The sequence below is a fragment of the Myodes glareolus genome, chromosome 1 (assembly GCF_982192425.1).
Source record: "Myodes glareolus chromosome 1, mMyoGla1.1, whole genome shotgun sequence".
NCBI classification, from domain to species: Eukaryota; Metazoa; Chordata; class Mammalia; order Rodentia; family Cricetidae; genus Myodes; species Myodes glareolus.
This window is the reverse complement of record NC_142026.1, coordinates 126,070,375-126,088,704: the sequence shown is the minus strand read 5'-3', so window position 1 is coordinate 126,088,704 and position 18,330 is coordinate 126,070,375. Positions and strand designations below refer to the sequence as shown.

The 18,330-nt window shown below is 40.4% G+C and overlaps 1 protein-coding gene across 4 annotated transcripts in view; it reads right to left on the bottom strand.

Moving 5' to 3' along the window:
* Tab2 (TGF-beta activated kinase 1 (MAP3K7) binding protein 2) overlaps nt 1-17,608 on the bottom strand; it is a 56,183-nt gene extending 38,575 nt beyond the window's left edge. For 2 of the 4 annotated variants that reach the window (XM_085688437.2, XM_085688441.2), the window contains exon 1: nt 17,262-17,608. The gene's annotated coding sequence lies outside the window, so the exon portion shown is untranslated. The remainder of the gene's footprint in view (nt 1-17,261) is intronic. The other 2 variants (XM_085688434.2, XM_085688426.2) reach the window with 1 other exon arrangement.
* Nucleotides 17,609-18,330: the final 722 nt, after the last annotated feature.

Below are 18,330 nucleotides of genomic sequence, written 5' to 3'. Positions count from 1 at the left end.
ACCAGCACAAAAAGAAAACAGTCCTTTTGTTCTCCTACAATGTTTCACATCTACTTTTATGTTACATAGAAATATATGATTTTGCCAGGCAGTGGTAGTGCATGCCTTTTAATTCTAGCACTGGGGAAGGGGGCAGAGACAGGTGGATCTCTGTGAGTTCAAGGCCACCCTGGCCTACACAGTTCCAGGACAGGCTCCAAAGTTACACAGAGAAACAAACAAACAACAACAGCAACAAAGGAGAAATACATGGTTTTATGTATTTTTATCAAATCTAGAAATTGAAAATGAGAATATATGTAAGACAAATGGTATTTGTCTTTCTGAGTCTGGATTGAGTCACTTACTAAGATAACTTCCAGTTACACTCATTTTCCTGCAAACCATGTAACTTTGTTCTTTTAGATCGAAAACATTCCATTTGTGTACATATTCTGCATTTTCTTTATCCATGCCTCTTTACCTCTGTGACTGTTGACTTGGACATCTCTGGGTAAACACTGGAGTGGTATGGCTGCATCCTATGGTAGATCTAATTTTAGGTTTTTGAGAGGCTTTTATACTAATTTTCATTGTTTCCAGACTACCTTACATTCTCACTAGCAGTAAATATAAGAGTTTCACCAGCATTCATTATTATCTATTTTCTTAAAATCTACCTACTTTTACCGCCCATCAGCCCTATATAGGTCGGTATCCATTCAGGCTTGGTGAACACATTCAACCTCCCTTTTTCCCCCTCAATGACCAATGCTTTTGCTTAGAATGCGATTTCTCCACAGACACTAAAACCACTTCTTCAAAAGCAGCTCTAGTTTGACCTTGAATCCTTTCCCTTGCTTCAGTCCACAGGGGCTCTACACTCAGAGTTACTAATGCTCCTGTGGACCAATAAGCACCATGATTCATAATTTTTTCTCTTATTGTTCTGCTCTTATGGAGACATGTGCTTAAATATAGAATACTGCCTATATACAATATAGACACATAATGTATACAAAAAAGTAAAATGCGCTCAACAAATCACTATTAAGGCTTGTTTTACAACTTTAAATATCAGAAAATATACTGAGAAGGCCAAATTTCCACTAAGTAGCTAAAGGGGATATTCTAACACCCCAATGAGAACCTAGATACCACTACTCAAGAATCGACAAGCCTGGGCTGTCTGGGGGTGGCAGGCACCTTTAATCCCACCACTCAGGAGGTAAAAGCAGGTAGATCTCTTGTGAGTTCAAGGTCAGCTTGGTCTACAGAGCAAGCTCCAGAACAGGACAGGCTCCAAAGATACACAGAGAAATTCAATCTTGGAAAACCACCCCCCCCCCAAAACAAAAACAAACAAACAACAACAACAACAAAAACCCCCAGCAAGCTTATTTACTGGGCAGTAAGAACTTTCATGAATTATTAACTTAGTAAATTAGGGAAGAGATATCTTAAAAGTAGTAATAAAATGTTTCATTCTACAGTGTCCGCTAAGCACCTATAACATGCACCTAGATTCTATGAACTAAGTTCTCATACAGCTTAGTGGCAGGCCTTGGATTAAAATCTGGGTTTCTGATTCATTCTGAAGCTATAAAGCAAACATTGTCTTCTACAAAAAGATTTAGTATGCAAAGTAGGTACATGTATATAAGGTTCCCTAATTCAGAAGGCAGAGAAATATGAAATATATACAAATAGACTTGGAATAAAACATATATTTATTAACTAGATTTATATAACATACACGATGGAGATTTAAAAAAATTCTATAGAAAAATCTATAAATACATATTTGGGGGTTAAGTTTTAATAACTTTATGCAAGTAGTCTTACGTAGTGATATGAGATGAATCATGCCTCATTTACCGGGACTGATTACTATTTGGTTGTAAACACAACATATAGTTGTAGCTTTCTTCAAATAGCTCTAAGAACTTGCTTCATTTATTTCACTTAAGTGAAATAAAACCAATCTATCTTCGGCCTGTAGGTGGGGTGACAATGATGGTATAGTCTCTAAGTCATCTTCACACAGGGCACAGAGATCTCAAGAGACTAGGAACTAGGGTAGGAAATAAATTTCTCTCCACATGTAATAAGTTCTGCTGCTGGCTATGACTAAAAAGAACATACTTTTTCCTAAAGGAAGCTCTTAGACTAACGGCAATGGAATTCAGACAGTGAGGGAGAGAAAGGGTGGGTCTGGAACAAGTAAACCAGCATCCCGACAATACACACCACCATCCTAAACAACTCAACTACAACTCTGCCTCCTCCCAACAATGCATTTCTATTAGGTATAAGCTGTGAGGCTCTGAAGTCAGGAACCCCAGTGTCCTATCTCTGATTCTTTGCTATCTTCATATAACCAATGGCAGAGTTTCACTGATCACTCCAAAGCCTTGTACCCACTCCTATTCCCTCCTGAATGTTCAGGGGTTCAGTGGCACCTTGATAACCAATTAACAGCTTCCTATCTGATACCTTGTCCTACTGAACAGCTTTCCCAGGCTGTACTTTACAACTGCAACAAACCTACTAATTGTCTAAAATACAAACTGGGTCACATCATATCCTTCCTATGAGAAGCAAGGGATTTTAAAGTTGATTGGTACTGAGTGTTTTGACCTAAGGAATGCAAAAGAGGAAAGCTAAGAAGAAAACCTGAAAAACAAAGCAAAGAAAGTTAGCTCCATGAAAGCAAGAGAGAATTGGTATCAAGCTCATTGTACCGGTTCATGCCCCCATTCCAACACGTATAAATTACAAGGCCAGCTTAGTCTATATAAGACCACTTTGTTTCTTTGTTTTGTTTTTTCAAGTATCAAGAAGGCTAAGGAAAAGAAGTTTAAAGCTTTTGATAACAAGTGTCAGGTACTCAGCCAAATGACTTAAGTGTTTGCTCATTTAATAGTCCACATAATCATTCAGTTGAGCATATATTGTTTCATTCACAACATTAAAATAAATATGAGTATACAACTATTTTCCCTTATTCAAGATGCTTAAACAAGGTCACTAAATATCTTAATCTTAGTGTCAACAGTATCAGAGAGCACCATATACATTCTATTAGTCTGTCATAGATTGACTAACTGTAATGTATATACAGATATGCACATCTCCACACAACACACTATACAACTGCAAATAAAGATACTTTAGTGCTATTAGCCAGCTCATTTGGAAGGACTCAAACTTGATCCACAGTATAGATCGATGTCTTGGAAAAGTCAGGCATGGTGATGGGACTTTGCAATCCCAGCCTTTAGGAGGCAGGAACAAGCAGAGCCCTTGGGCTTTATGTCCAGCCAGCCTAGTTGAATTGGTAAGTTTCAGGCCAGTGAGAGATTTTTGTCTCAAATAACAGTGGCTAACTCCTAAGGAATAAGGATCGCTGGAGGCCATCCTCTGGCCTCCACATGCATGTGTACCCACGTATAAACAGTACTTAGAAATTACTAACTTCCCTGCTATTTAAACGTACGACAGAACAGTAATGGCTCAGGGTTTGCCTCATACAGCTCAAAATAAAAAAGTGTATGGAAATGTTTTATAAGCATAATAACCAACAAAGAAAACTTTGTTCTATACCTACTTCTGCCATTTACCTGAAAATGGAGAGGGCTAGATAGAAAATAGAGCACAGAAATTTCCTAAAAGACATGCAATTGTAACCTGAATTGTAAATGCACTTGTTTTTAAAGTCAATTCATGAACTAGCTTTAAACTTTCGGTAGGATGTGTGCATCATTCATTCACAAATATTTACTAATTGTCCATGTGCTAAAGGACTATTGGGACAGGTAGCTGTTACTGCCACACCAGCTGTATCCTTGCAGTATACTCTGTGAACTTTCTTTTTTCCAAAAGAAAAAGAAATATTTAAAACAACTTAGTACAAAACACTGAAAAATTAACTTATCAATACAAGTTGGTAAATTCTGCAAATAGAAGTAAATAAAGCAATGCTAGCAATAGACAAATCACCAATGAGAAAATATTATGCCAGAGCTACTGATTAGTTGTAGCAAGAAAAAAATGATGGTGTTTTAAAAATACTCAGGTTCAACGTGCAGAGATCTGGGTGGGACCCAGAAGATGTGCCTGTCCTCAGATCTCATTCACTCCGCCAGCTGATTCTGAGCTGCAGCTCTCCTTGTCAGCTGTTTCACATCCTGGTTTCTCCTGTCTCTCTGGGTGGCTTCATAGACAAGAACTGCTGTCAGGGAACTGAACAGGGTGTCAAGCTCTTCTTCACAATAGGCATAGGGCCCTTCAGTTTATAAAGGCTTAGGACAAAGCTCCCAATTAGTAGTAAAAACTGTCAGATGAGCAATAGTACAACAGTCATCTACCAAGTAAGTATGGTTCAAGACAAATGTAATCTTCAAAATATCTATCCTCAAAATTCTTTCCCAACCATATCATTTCTGGCGTTCTTAACATCGGATATTCAACTGTCTCTTGGTAAACAGAACCAGTTCACACCTTCACGAATTAATTTAGTTTGTTAACAGACTAAATGTACTGAACAGAAAGGAATTACAATCTGTAACAACTCTAGCTATATCACCTTACTGATAAATTTTATTTTTAGCCTGAATTTCTCACCTAATTCCATTTTACGTATTGAATGAATTACCTACTTGATTTTACAAATTATACGTCTAGAAGGCATTTCAGAGCTAATGTGTTCAAAAGAAAGCTCCTGACTGCCTAGCCCAGTCTAAACTTGCCATTTCCCCACTCTTCCCAACTCAGTCAACAGCAATTCCATGCTTCCAACTGCTTAGGCCAAAACCCTTGGGAGTCATTCTTGAATTCCCTCTCATGCTCCACATATAATTCATCAGCAATTCCTGCCCACACAGGGTTTGAAACACATCCAAAATCTGACCTTTTCTCACCCTTTACTGTTACTACCCCACTTCCAGCCACTACAGCCTCTCATCTAGATCATTGCAATCATTTTCAATATAGTCTCTTTTTTTTACATCTTTGTTCTAGTCTCATCTATTCCATACATTTCAGAGTAAATGTTTAAAAAAAGAGTCACCTGTTTAAAGAAAAGAAGACCATAAAACCAGTTACTGATATATAAAAAGTATCTGAAATTGTCCAAGACCCAGTATGATAAAAACTTTTAATCAAACTATAACTAGAAAGGGAACTGATAAACAGCACTTAGGAAAACAATGTAGCCAACACATCCTTTGGGGTCAAAGACTGAATATATCCTAAGACCCCAAAAAAAGCTAGCCAGAGCTGTAAGTTAAGAAAAGAAATAAAAAGCACAAAACCTGAGAATCAATTAAAATAGTCTATGCTCACAAGTACACAGAAAACTCACAGAATCTACTTAAAAAGTTTTCAAAAGTCTCAGAACACAATGTGCATCCACAGCAATCAGCTATATTGATATTTGTTAGCATATGAACAATTAAAAGTCAAAATTTAAAACATAATAGTTACTTACAATTGCTTGTAAAGTCTAGGTATAAATCCAACAAAATGTGTATGAACTACATCCTGGAAACTACAAAATGCTGAGGAACGACATAAAAAACGTTTTAAAAAGGCTAAAGATACTACATTTATGAACTGAGTCAACAGAGTAAGAATCTAAATTTTCTCCAAAACTGACCACAAGGTAATATGATTCTTAACAAAATCCCAGTGGGGTATGTGTGTGTGTATGTGTGTTTTAAATATAAAAAGGAAACAATAGTCAAAATAAATTTTAAAAAAGAATAAAATTAGAGAAATCTGACAAGTTACCATGTAGTTACAGCAATCAGGATAGTATAATACTAGTGGGAAGGACAGATCTAAAGAGCAAAAGATCAGGAAAAAAAAAAACAAAACAGAAATGGACCCTTGCAATTACAGCCATGTGATTTTTGTCAAAGCAATTCAATGGAAGAACAGTTTTAAAAGCAGATAATGTTGGAACAAATAGTCATTCACAAGTAAAAAAAAACTCAACCTAAACATCAGATTATAACATAAAAATTAAATCAAAATAGATGATACATCTCTATTGTTATATATAAAGCTTTTAGAAAACTTTCATAACAGGAGAAAATCTTTGAGAACAGATGAGTTCTGAGGGGCGGCAAGAAAGGTACAATCCAAAAAAAATAAAATGAACAGAAACAATGAACAGCTAGACTTCATCCAAATCAAAAGTTTCTCTATGTAAAGACATTGCTAAGAAGACAGAGAGAAGTCCCATGCTAGGAGAAAATGTCTGCAAATCACTAACAGGAGACAAGGACCTAGATGGCATAAAGAATCTCTAGCCTCAGCAGAAGGAAACAATACATCCTTTGTGGTCAAACCAAGGAAACACAGAGAGCAAAGAAGCACACGAAGACAGTTATACCACCAGCTATTAGGAAATACAAATTAAGCTATGATGTGATGTCAACTATTAGATTGGCTGAGATGAAAAATACTGACAGAAAACATGTACAAAACTGTTCATTGTAAATCTCCTTACCTATATACATATGTACATACCATCAACCTTTGGGATCTAAAGGCTATATACATGATTTGGAGAGGAGCTTATACCAAACAGAGGTATGGCTTTTCTAATGCCCTCGGTCCAACTAAATTGTTACATGTATTAACAGTTCATTTCTCATTAATGCTGAAAACTACAGTTTAATCATATGCTAATTTGAAGGACTAGGTTCTCTAAATTGCGGTTATAAACTTAAGCTGGGAGTTGTGTTTGTATTTCACACAGAAATTCAATGTTAAAGCCTCGATTATTGCTACTGCCTCATATTCTTTTTGTCCACGTATTCAGCAATCTATTTGCCTTTCCACATGTATTTGACTTTTACATATTGATATGCCACATCTCTGAGGCCTAGCTGGAACTCTGATTTTCTGTACCATGCTGTTTTCCAACGAATATCGACTATTTGGTACACTTCGCTGTCCCCTAATCTCATTTATTGTTAGGGAAAATAATAGCCCCCCCTCCTTCCACTTGTCTCAAGCAAGGTCCTGACCAAAGAAACTGCACACAATTTGGCTACTTTTCAAGAATAAACTTTTTCCAAAAGTTAGTCTTTTCTGCTGAAATTGGCAATGTTGTCTTTTGTAAAAAGTGGTACTTCATCCAACAACACAGAGAACAGTAAGGAAACCTTGGAATCCTCCTCATGAATGAGGAAGACCAGACTGATTCTTCACTTCCTACCTTGGTACATTCATGTGCTCACTCAACACATAATCCCAAGCTTTATTTTTATAATGTCAAATTGGAGACCCCAGAGTTCTTCAAACTAATGAATGCTTAAGTAAACTGTAGAACATCCTAACAATAGTATGCTTCTCAGCATTACAAGGAATGACTATTGATTTATACAACAATTTGCACAGATCAAGGGTACTAGGTAAAGTCAAAATAAAAAGCAAGTCTCAAAAGGTAACAACAATGTATAATTCCATTTAAGCAATTTTCCACGATAAAATTATAGTGTTGTAAAGAAACAAATTGGTGTTTTCTAGGATTAAGGTTGAAGGAAACAGCTAGACTATAAAGGATGACAAAAAAAGTTTCTTAGTGACGATTACAAAGTACTGACAGCAGTCTAATTATGACTACAAAATATGTATACATTATAAAAAGATTAATATAGAAACACCAATTAATAAGCCATAGAAATAAGTTCTATAAAACAAGGGAAATACAAACTAAGTTTTATCTTAAGACTCTTATTGGCTTCCTAGTTCATCTTGAATAAAATCTGAAGTCCTTAGCACAATCAAAATCTACATGGAAAGTACATACTTATAAATCATTTCCTATTTTCCCACTCCCCCAAGTTGCTAGGAGATAGCAAATAGGCTCCCGTGCATAGGTCTCTGCATTTGCTACTTCTTATATTTAGTAACACTTATCATTTTTTATGCAAATACTTACTCAAAAACTATCTACACAAAAATTCCCATCTTCTTCCATGTACATAGAAATCAAGCTCTCTTTTCAAATTCTAACAGCTTCCAAAATCCGCTGTTCCCTTGGTCTGTTCCATATTGGTGAACGTTGTCAGAATTTACCAGGAACACAAGCCAGGCATGTGTGATCTTTACCTCTACTTCCCACTTAGTATTTCCTCAAGTCATTATTAACTCCCTCCTTAATTTAACAGCCTGGATTCTGATCCCATCCCTGTCAATTCTCAAACAGCATAAGGTCTACATGTCCTCCTAAACCAGCTCCACTGCAGTCAGTCTTTTAGAATGTTCAGTACTTGTGTCCATCAGTAACAAGATGAAGCCAGTCTTCTTTACAGAGCACACAAGATCTTTATGCTCTGTCTTCTCCCTAACTTTCCATTTCCAACACCACCAGGGCTCTGTGTATCATGGAACTATTCATAATTTATAGACCTTCTAACCTCCGTTTTAGGCATGCTTCTTTATGTGTGAAATGGCATCTCTACCTTGTCTTACTCACTCTGAGATTAAGTGCAGTCTTTTTTGTGTTGTTTTATTGCCCACTCAATCAGGCGATCCCTCCAGTAGATTCCTAAAGGGCTTTGCTGAACCAGGTTAGAGCATTTATCACAATGTATCACACTCTTCTGCACACATCTCTAGAACAAGAACATTTTAGAATCTGACTATCCCCTTTACCTAGTAAGTACCTGATAAAGAGCAGGAACCCAAAGCTTCTGAGTTAGCTGTAATAATAAATAGACAGCCAATAGACTATGCTGTCATCTTGGCGTTCTTTTAATGTGACACAATAAACATACTGAAATACTGATTAGTACCTAGGTTTAGTTATCATCATTAGCTTAATTTTCCCATGGACTAGCTATCTCCCTCAAAAGGTACTTGTTCCACTTTCAAAACTGCAACAACAGCCCTTGACAGTCATCCTCTGAATGTATGTCACTGTTCATGAGTGGAAAATTTCATGAGAATGAGTATCTCACTCAGGCCAACCAATCACTTCAGTCTGAAAATCTCTAAGCATGCAAGTATACTTTTCTATGTAAGTAGAGTTACCATATGTGGAAGTGGGAATTTTCTTTTGAAATCCCCATTTCCACGTGTGCATGTGTGTATGTTGTTTTTTTTCCCCCATTTTCTGGGAAATTATCAGAAAAATAGCAGAGTAATACTTTACTCAAGTCCTTTGCAACATGCGAGTCACAGCGTGACTTAGTGCACACAAAGAATACTGGTGTTTGTGCTCAGTGGCTTTAAACTGAACATGCAATCTGTTCTGAATTCTCTCTCTCTCTCTCTCTCTCTCTCCCTCTCTCTCTCTCTCTCTCCCTCTCTCTCTCTCTCTCTCCTTTTTTGAGACAGTCTTATGCATTCCAAGCTGAACTCAAACTCACCATGAACCTACAGATAACCATGAGCCTCCTTGATGCCTGCCACCCCAGTACTGGGATTACAGGTATTCTTAAATCCTTTTTTTAAAATCAAAACTGTTTGTGTCTACATTATCTACTTTTCTATGTCTACTTATGATAAGCACCAATAAAAACCTATAATCTATAAAGGTTAGTATAAGTAAAAGTGGAGATACAAACAGTCCACAGAACGTCAAGAATAAGGAAGTAGGGTTGGAAAGATGGTTCACCCCTTAAAGACTAGGCTCACAACCTGCTCTACTCCCCCCACAAAAAGAGAATATGAAAGCAAATACTTATCTATACAAGAAGCTTTGTATGTACAGTTGAATATTATTTTTAAAAGTATAAGATCCATTTTACATTTTTGGTGCTACTCATTAATGCCTACTGGGTTTCTGGTAGATAGGTACTCTGCTAGGTAAAATAAGAAATACAGAAAATATAAAATCAGGTAATACAATATTCATTTTCTTAAGACAAGTTTGGCTCAGAAAGTTTGAAAGAGGGGCTGAAGAAATGGCTTAAGCCATTAAGAGCACATTTTGTCTTGAAGAGCACCTGAGCTTGGTTCCCAATACCCACATCACATGGCTCTCAATCAGTGGCTGTAACTCCAGCTCCCAAGCATCTGACTCACTCATGTGTACACACAGGTTTTTAAAATTTTTGAATAAATACATAATTAAAAAACTTTAAATAAATCTGAATGATTAATTTAACAAGCAAACTTCAATGATAACAGAGCAGTTAAACAAGTTATTTTATAACTCTAAGTAATTTGAAACTGACTCAAGTGATTTTTAATGCCAGATCTTTTCTTATCAAGCCTCCAATACACTAAAATTAAGGAATTTAATTGATATGACAGAGACTGACAATCTGACAGATTAACAAAGAGATTAACTCAAAAGCAGTGTTGACCCAGTTTCTAAGGGGAATAAAATCAGGTGAATTTTCTACACCCGTAGCCCCAGTTCTTTAGAATTCAGACTTCACTGGTTTCTCTGCCGAAAAAACTCCCTACCTGGATTTGCACAATCAAATTGTCCAGGTGAAATTTTCATCTGTATTTACAAGTATTTTCTCTCATCCCGCTGAGCTGTCATAGGCCTTGCATTGACATGACTAACAGTATCACTGGACCACCTGACTTAACAGTCAGGAAACCACCATGATGTGCTTAATTCTGCTAACATTATAAAGCTAATGTTAATATATACAAGGTCAAGTGAAAATTTCATTAATGCAAATAAAGGTTAGTAAAATGTTAACACTCAAAATTAGTCATATTTAATAACTCAAAGTAATTAATAAACTGGGAAGTAAAAATTCACTAATCAAAACTAGTCTATAATGGATTCAAGCACTTTTCTATTAATAATGATCAGCATCTACACAATTCTACTAAAATTCGTATTACATTCTTGTCTCACTTCTTTCCTCCAAGGACCTTTCCACCTCTACATTAGTATTTAGCTTCTGGGACTTCAACTAGGACACCTGGGTTTAACCCATGTATTTCCTTAAGTGAAACAAGAATGCCATTTTTTTTAAATAAGGCAAATAAACTAGAACAAATTTTTTATTTCTGTCCTCTTCTGTTGTACCTGTGTGTGAATCAGACTTTCTTTCAAGAGCCTCAGCAGGTGACTGACACCTCGTGCTATCTTCTTTCCACAGCTGATTAGCAGACAAGTAACGACCACAGAATCATAGCCACTCAACTGGCACTTCATCTATTTCCCAAATAATACTGCAGTATCCAGATTTAAACAGACAGCATTGTGTACATGGTTTGTGAGGGTGTTTTTTCGGTTTATCACTATTGGGTGTGTCTGTGAGTGCACGCATGTGCATGCACCTGCGACAGTACATTTGTAGAGGTCAGAGGACAACATGTAGGATTCGGTTCTCTCCTACCATGTTGGTCCACGGGATCAAACTCAGGTTGTTAAGCTTGTCTACACATAGGCACTTTCACCTGCTGAGCCATCTCTCCAGGCCAGTGAATTTTTCCCCCTTTCTTAATCCAAAAAATGTTTTGTGCAAATGGCTAAAGGGTCTTTGACCTAGACAGGTTTAAATTTTAGGAAATCCAGTTGTTATCCATCAGGTAGAGGGCAGGTTGTATCAGAACAGGAAAAAGCTGACCGGTGTGAGCATTTAAACATACAAAGAATGGTCACTGCTAAGGAAAGTGCTGGTTCTCTCTTTTCTGAGGAAACACCATTATCTTCAGTTTCAGGAACTGAAGTAAATGACTGGGCCATTTAAACTCATAAACTCAATACAGATCAACAATACCACTGAAACTACCTCAAAGAGGTTAAATAAGCTTGAACTTTAAGTTAGTTAAGGTATATAATTATCTATGAATTAGTTTTGTTTTGTCTTTAAAAGTTGCTACATTCCACAGCATGTGGTAGACATGCCTCCATCCCAGCTACACCTAAGGTTGGGGCAGAAGTGTAAGTTAGAGGTCAGTCTGGACAACTTGGCCAGACCGTGCACCAAACTAAAAAAGAAAGAAGGATGGGGGCTCCATCTTAATGGCAGAGTATTTGATTAGCACGCACGGAGTTTGGTCCTCCATGCAGGAAGAAGCACTGTTACCCTTTTCACATTCATGTCAAAAGCATAGGAACAGTTTATAAACAATTGCCTTGATGCAAATAATTAATCCATTCCTTGAGATTTCCAGGATTTTTCTTTCTCAAGAGTTTTTCTAGGCTTAAAAACATGACAGTTAAAAAAATTTACATAACAATTTAGGCTATACTTAAGATTAGAAGTTCAACCAGGCTTACATCTATAATCAGAGCACTGGAGAAGCAGAAGGATGCTGGAGAAGCACTGAATTCTAGGCCAGCTTGGGGTACGCAGCAAACCTCTGCTTCAAAACAAAATCTAGTGTAACATCTAACCTTCCAAACACAGGAGTTTACTACTAAAAATAGTGGTGCAAAGCACGCCTTTAATCTCAGCACTCTGGTGGCAGAGGCAGGCAGATCTCTGTGTGTTCAAGGCCAGTCCAGTCTACACAGTAGAACCTGTCTCAAACACAAAAACAGTGGTAGTGGAACAAAAGATGTCCATTACAAACCACTCAAGATACATCCTGCTGAACTAGTTACAGGGCCAGCACTGCCCAGCGTAAGACCAAGGAGACAAGGAAAGGAAGGCATGCTCTACCCCAGGAGCTCAGTTTAGTGATCTTCCAGTGTTATAAAGATTTCCAGTTTGAATGGCTATTCAGTTTTTCTTGAAAATATCATTCACAAGTGGCACATTTCACGTTTGTAAATGTTTTCTTTAATATTTTGTAAAGTCTTTGAAATAAAGGAAAAACTGACAGGTGAACATTTTACTCAACTTTTTCTATGTGCCACGCATGCACTGTGCTAAATGTCAAGTGACTAACATGAATTGGAATTTTATACAGTACTTGCTGTCCATTTGTCAAAGTGTTTAGATCCAGCTTATCAACCTAGATGCCAGGTCCACAATGCTCCTCCACTGAAGCTATAATGGTACTCCTCTGTTACACTGACTACATGACATACATCAACTCTCCAGAAAGCACCAGGTACAGACTGTTCTTTAATTAACATTATACTACGATGAGGCTGCCTTAAGTGGCCAAATGAAATGTAGATTTGACAATGTCCAATAGTGCTGGGAGAGCTTGCTGCAGTCACCAACTCAGAGTTCCAGAAAGACAACAAACAAAAATGGTACAACTTAACCACACTCTACTGCTTATGACTTGCATATAAAATGTCCCACTTAATCACCATAGAAACCTTAGACAATTTATTTTACAGGTTAGAAAATGGGCTCAGAGAACCTCAGAAATCATAACTGGCCCCAAATACAGTGGCAAAGTGGTAAGTGGCCAAAAGTAGGGTTCAAACAAGGATGGTAAATTCTGGAATTTTCTACTGAGTCACAAAGTAGCTTTTAAAAATACTAACAATAGGAAATCCCTACTAATTGAAGCTCTGTAACAATTTGTAATACTGAAACACAAATATAATTTTGTTTCCAAGATTTAAAGGATATTCTTCTTCTAAGAAGGAAAGTCACTGGATAGTTCTATTTTCTGAAATTAAGACTGGTGTTCATTGCAGATCTCAGATCAAATAAGCACTGTTCATTGCTCAGCTTCCCTGTTTTCTTTCTCCAGTGTTTGCCCCCAGACATATTTTACTCATTTACTGTATCTTCTACCACTAATATGTAAACTATATGAGAACAGAAAATTTTGTCTGTTATTTAGTACTGCATCTCTAGGATCTAGAGGAGTCCCAGACATTACTAGGGCTTACCAAATACTTAAAAAGTGAATGAAAACTTGGTACACAGTGGGAATTCATTGATCATTAGAATCATTCTCTTTGCTAACAAGAATACCATGTGTGTTGTACCAAATTCTGAAATGAAACTTATGATTAAAAATATGAGACAGGCCAGGTATACACCTGTAAGTACTGCAATAGGAGACTGAGGCCAGCTTGGGCTCAAATGAAGACCACCATCTCAAACAAATAAACAAAATGAATGAGCTCAATAAAGCAGTCACAGTAAGCCTTACTTATCAAACATCACTGGAAGATGGAGGTGAGGATCTACATAAATTAAGTTTTGAATTAATAAACTTCTTAACTGCCAAGACCTAAAGCTATCTCACAGAAATCTTCAAACATCAACAACTTATCAGCTGTCAATTCTCATCATGCTCAGGATATGATCGGAAACACTGCAAAGAATCAAGAGAATCTAAGTCAAATATGTAACCCCCTCCCATTTCCTTTAAAAAACAAAAACTAGAAGGTAAAGCACCACTTATAATAAACAGGCTGTTTTGAAAGATGAGGATACTTAGAAAAGGAAAGACAGAGCCTTCTCCTTAATGCTGGTCTCCAAGTTACAACATTCACAGATGAGATTAACTAAAGGATGCAGGCTAGAGTACCTAGCAACTCCAAGAGTACTTCCTTAGGGATTTTGCCTTTCTGAGAAAGTGTGTGTTCTTAATTTTTTAAAAATCAGAATTGGGACATAAAATATTAGAATACTGTTAAATACTTGGGAAACATAAGCCTGAAGTCAACAATAAGAACATACATTTAATTTTTATTTAATGCCAGTATCTCCAAATTTGTTACCATCTGAATATAGTGGTAAATGAGACAAACACAGCTTACAAGAGCCCATCAGAAAGAAACTTCCTTAACATCGTCCAGACGCCACTTTCCAGTGCTTGCAGCTATCACTACCCACATTTCTACACTTCTGCAAACTGTTTATCCAATCCTCTACTAGCATCTTCCTCCCTATTCCTGCCGTACTTATCTTCACACTTGTCTCTATCATAGCATAACCCTCGATTTTAAAGAGTTCTTATTAAAGAAAGATGGCAAAAGTCAGTCAAAACAAAAAAATCATTGTTGGTGTTCCTGGGGCATGTGAATCTGGCCAAGCAGATACGAAATAAAACTTAAATCTATGAACTTCATATATTACAAATATTTCTAGGAACTTAAAAAAATAGAGTAAAGCAAAATTTATTTTCAAAAGTATCCTGATATTGATAAAAATAAACATTTAATGTGTAAGTGTGTAACTTTAGTTTTAGAAAATTCATCCTACAGGGGCTTTGCTAGAACATAACTCATAAAAATCAAGCAATCTATATACATTATGCCTATCTTACAAAATGTATGCGGCTCACGGGTACATAACAGCTTTCCACACAGTTCTTTGTAATTTTCCTTACACAGAAGTAGAATAAAGCTTTTATTTCTGTCAAGGCACAAAACCAATCATGTTGACTTTTGGCAGAGTATAAAACACTCAATATTGACGTAATTAGGGTCTATGTAGTACCCACCTAACTATGCAGAATTTCCCTCATTTTACTAGGCGTCATAACTTACCATAGCCTTCTTAGCTAAAGGCAAGGGCTTCTTTCCATGGAATACCAAACACAGGTGACTCCTTCAATCAAATGGGATTGACTTAAAATTTGCTTTACAGGAAGCGTATCATTTGCACCTCTGATAATTTCATCCACTTATTAATTAAGTGAATTACACAAACATAGGTTCTTTTGTGAGAGTTCACAGGTTTTGAATAGTGATATTTCATAGTGTCCTTTGGAAACCATTTCTAACTCAGAAAAAGATACTTCATGAAACAAATAAAAGTGAAGTGATGGCGTATGTTCAGTGGATAACATAATAATTAACATATTCAACTTTCAGTTTGATTCTTTAAGATTGAAAAAATAAAGCCCTCTCTATTACAAACTGGTGGGGGGCGGCAAACAGAAGTTCTGAATCACTGGAATTTTTGTTCTATTTCCTGTTAACACATGGATAGTCCCACCATTCAACATACTCATTCCACACACAACTTAAAAGCTACAGAACCCTTCCTGAACTATCTCACTACTAAATCAGCTCCTAACTCATGAATCTAATTCTTCCTAAGGAGTCAAATTAGACAGCTAAAGCATACACAGTAATGTAAAATGCAACTCTTCATTTACTAGAAACGCCTATGTCTTCAAAAAAGTTTCAAATTGTCAAGTTTAAAAAGTACTCCGGATTCACCTTCACAGAAACAATAAGGGTATTTTTTAAAGGGTGTCAAAAATCTGCTATTGTACCAAGAGTGGTAACCGAAAGCCAAAAAAAGTCTGAACTGTACCCACCAAAATTCCCAATGAAATCTAAAATTGCATAATGAGCAACATCTTTGAGTATGCTAAGACAGAAACTAATTCCTAATCTAAAATGTCAATCAACCTGACCCTAAAATTTGGCACTTTACTAACTTACCTAGAACCGACAAAATGGATGCAAAACTATACGGCCTGGCTGTTGCCTTGAATACAACGTTAATGTCCGAGAACTTTCCAATGAATAAAAGCCCATCTACCAGCAGCCTCCTGTGCTTCGGGGAACCCAAATTTCAAGAGACTAGCAGAAAAGCGCTGTGTGGCTGCACATCCCCTACAGTCTCCTGGAAACCCCTCTTATCAGAAACATTTGAAGAATTCCTCCTTAACAATTAAGCTGACTTGAATGGAAACTTAGCATCTCAAATATACTATATATGGAATGAAACTTGGCCAAACACGTAAATACAAACTCACACGCTCCCTGACACTTTGGGTCTACAACCCTGCAGGGACAATTCTACAGCATCCGCAACAGACAGATCTACCTGTCACCTGTCAGCTACGCCCAGAGACCCTCGCCAGCCTCCCGCTTTCAACCACAGTCTCACGGTGGATCTGGTGACTCTAAGGGGGCCACCTAGTCACAGCGGGGCGCGCTCCCCACTTCGAGGAAGGCGGCAGGAAAGCAAAATCGGAAAAGAAAGGGAGCGATGTGCTTCCTCTTCAGCCCACACACACATAACTTCCCTGGTTCTCCCTCAACTCTCGGCCCCCTAGAGTCAGCTTTATCCAGACTGGGTTCCCCCCACCCTCAAAGTCGTCTGGCTCCCTCCCTCCCGCTTCCAGATCACAGGCCTGGGGGCGGGCCGGGGGCAAGGCACCTCCACCCCGGCTCTCCCCGGCGCTGAGCTCCAGGACAGGCCCGTTCGGTCCCCCTCCCCCGGCGCCCTGGAGCCCAGGCCAGGCCCTATGCTCCCCGCCCCCACCCGCCCTGCAGGACTTGGGGGCCTCCCGGCGCCTCGCCACCCCGGGCAGGACCCGGGCGGAGCGAGGAAGAAGGCGAGGAAGGCGCGGACGCCCCCACAAGGGCCTCGCGCGCCGGGGACAGCCGGTCCCCGACCCGAAGCCGACACTGGAAGCGGGCTGGGGGATCCCGCCGAGGCCCCGCAGCGCCGTCCGCTTACCCTTCGCCGCCGCCGCGGCTTCCCCCTCCTCCTCGTCCGCCGCCGCCTCTCCTACTTGGGCAGCCGTCTCCCCCGTCGTCGCCGCCGCCGCCTCCGCCACCACGGCCGCCGCCAGCGCCGATTCCACCCGGCAGGGGGGACACCTCAGCCCTCCCTCCCTCCCCGCTCAGCCCCCTCCGCCCGGCCGCCGCCGCTGCCGCCAACAACTCCCTCCGGCCGCTGCTGCCGCCACCGCTCGCGGCTGAGGGGGAGGGGAGGGGGGTCGGCCTGGGGCGCCTGCCGCGGATCAAAGCGATGGCCGGGGCGCCGTGGCCGCGGCCCGCTGCTCGGCTCCGGCTCGCACGGCCGCCCTGACTCCCTCCGCCCCCACCCCCCGGCCGCTTGCCTGCCCTCCCCCCACCCCCCAGCTCTCGCTCGCTCTCGCCGCCGCGGCTCCGCCAGCCCAGTCCGCATCAAAATACGGCCACACAATATGGCGGCGCGGCGGCCGGCAAACACCGCGAGATCTGCGGCCGCGGCCCAGGCGGCGGCTGTGACGAGGCCTCCCTCCGCCGGGTGGCGGGGATGCTCTCTTTTCCCCGCCCCACCTCCGGCGCTCGCTTGCGGTCCCCACGCCCGTCTGTCTCGCCGTGGTGGAGTGGGGCGGCGGGGGTGAGGCGAGGGGGTGGAGGGACGGCGAGCCGGGGCGCGCGCGGGCTGGGGAGACGAGCGCGGCTTCCCTCGGACCCGGGCGGGAGAGGGACGCGCTGAGCCCCGACCCGCGCGCGCGTCGCCGCCGCCTTCACTGCCGAGGGGCTCGTGCGCGCGGGGCCGGAAGCGGGTGACAGGCCGCCCGGGTGGGTCGGCGGCCACTCACGGGGCTGTCCCCGAAGGCGGGGTGCGCCGCGGAGCAGGTGGGCCCGTGGCGGAGGCGAGCGCCGGGCCTGCGGGACCTCCGGGCCTGCAAGCCGGACACACCCCCTTGGAGCCCGGCCGCGCCGAGGCCGGGCAGAGGCCGGGAGGGACCGCGCGCGGGGACGGAGCCCGGGCGGGTGCGGAACGCGTCCTGGAAGCCGCGGAGTTTGGATCG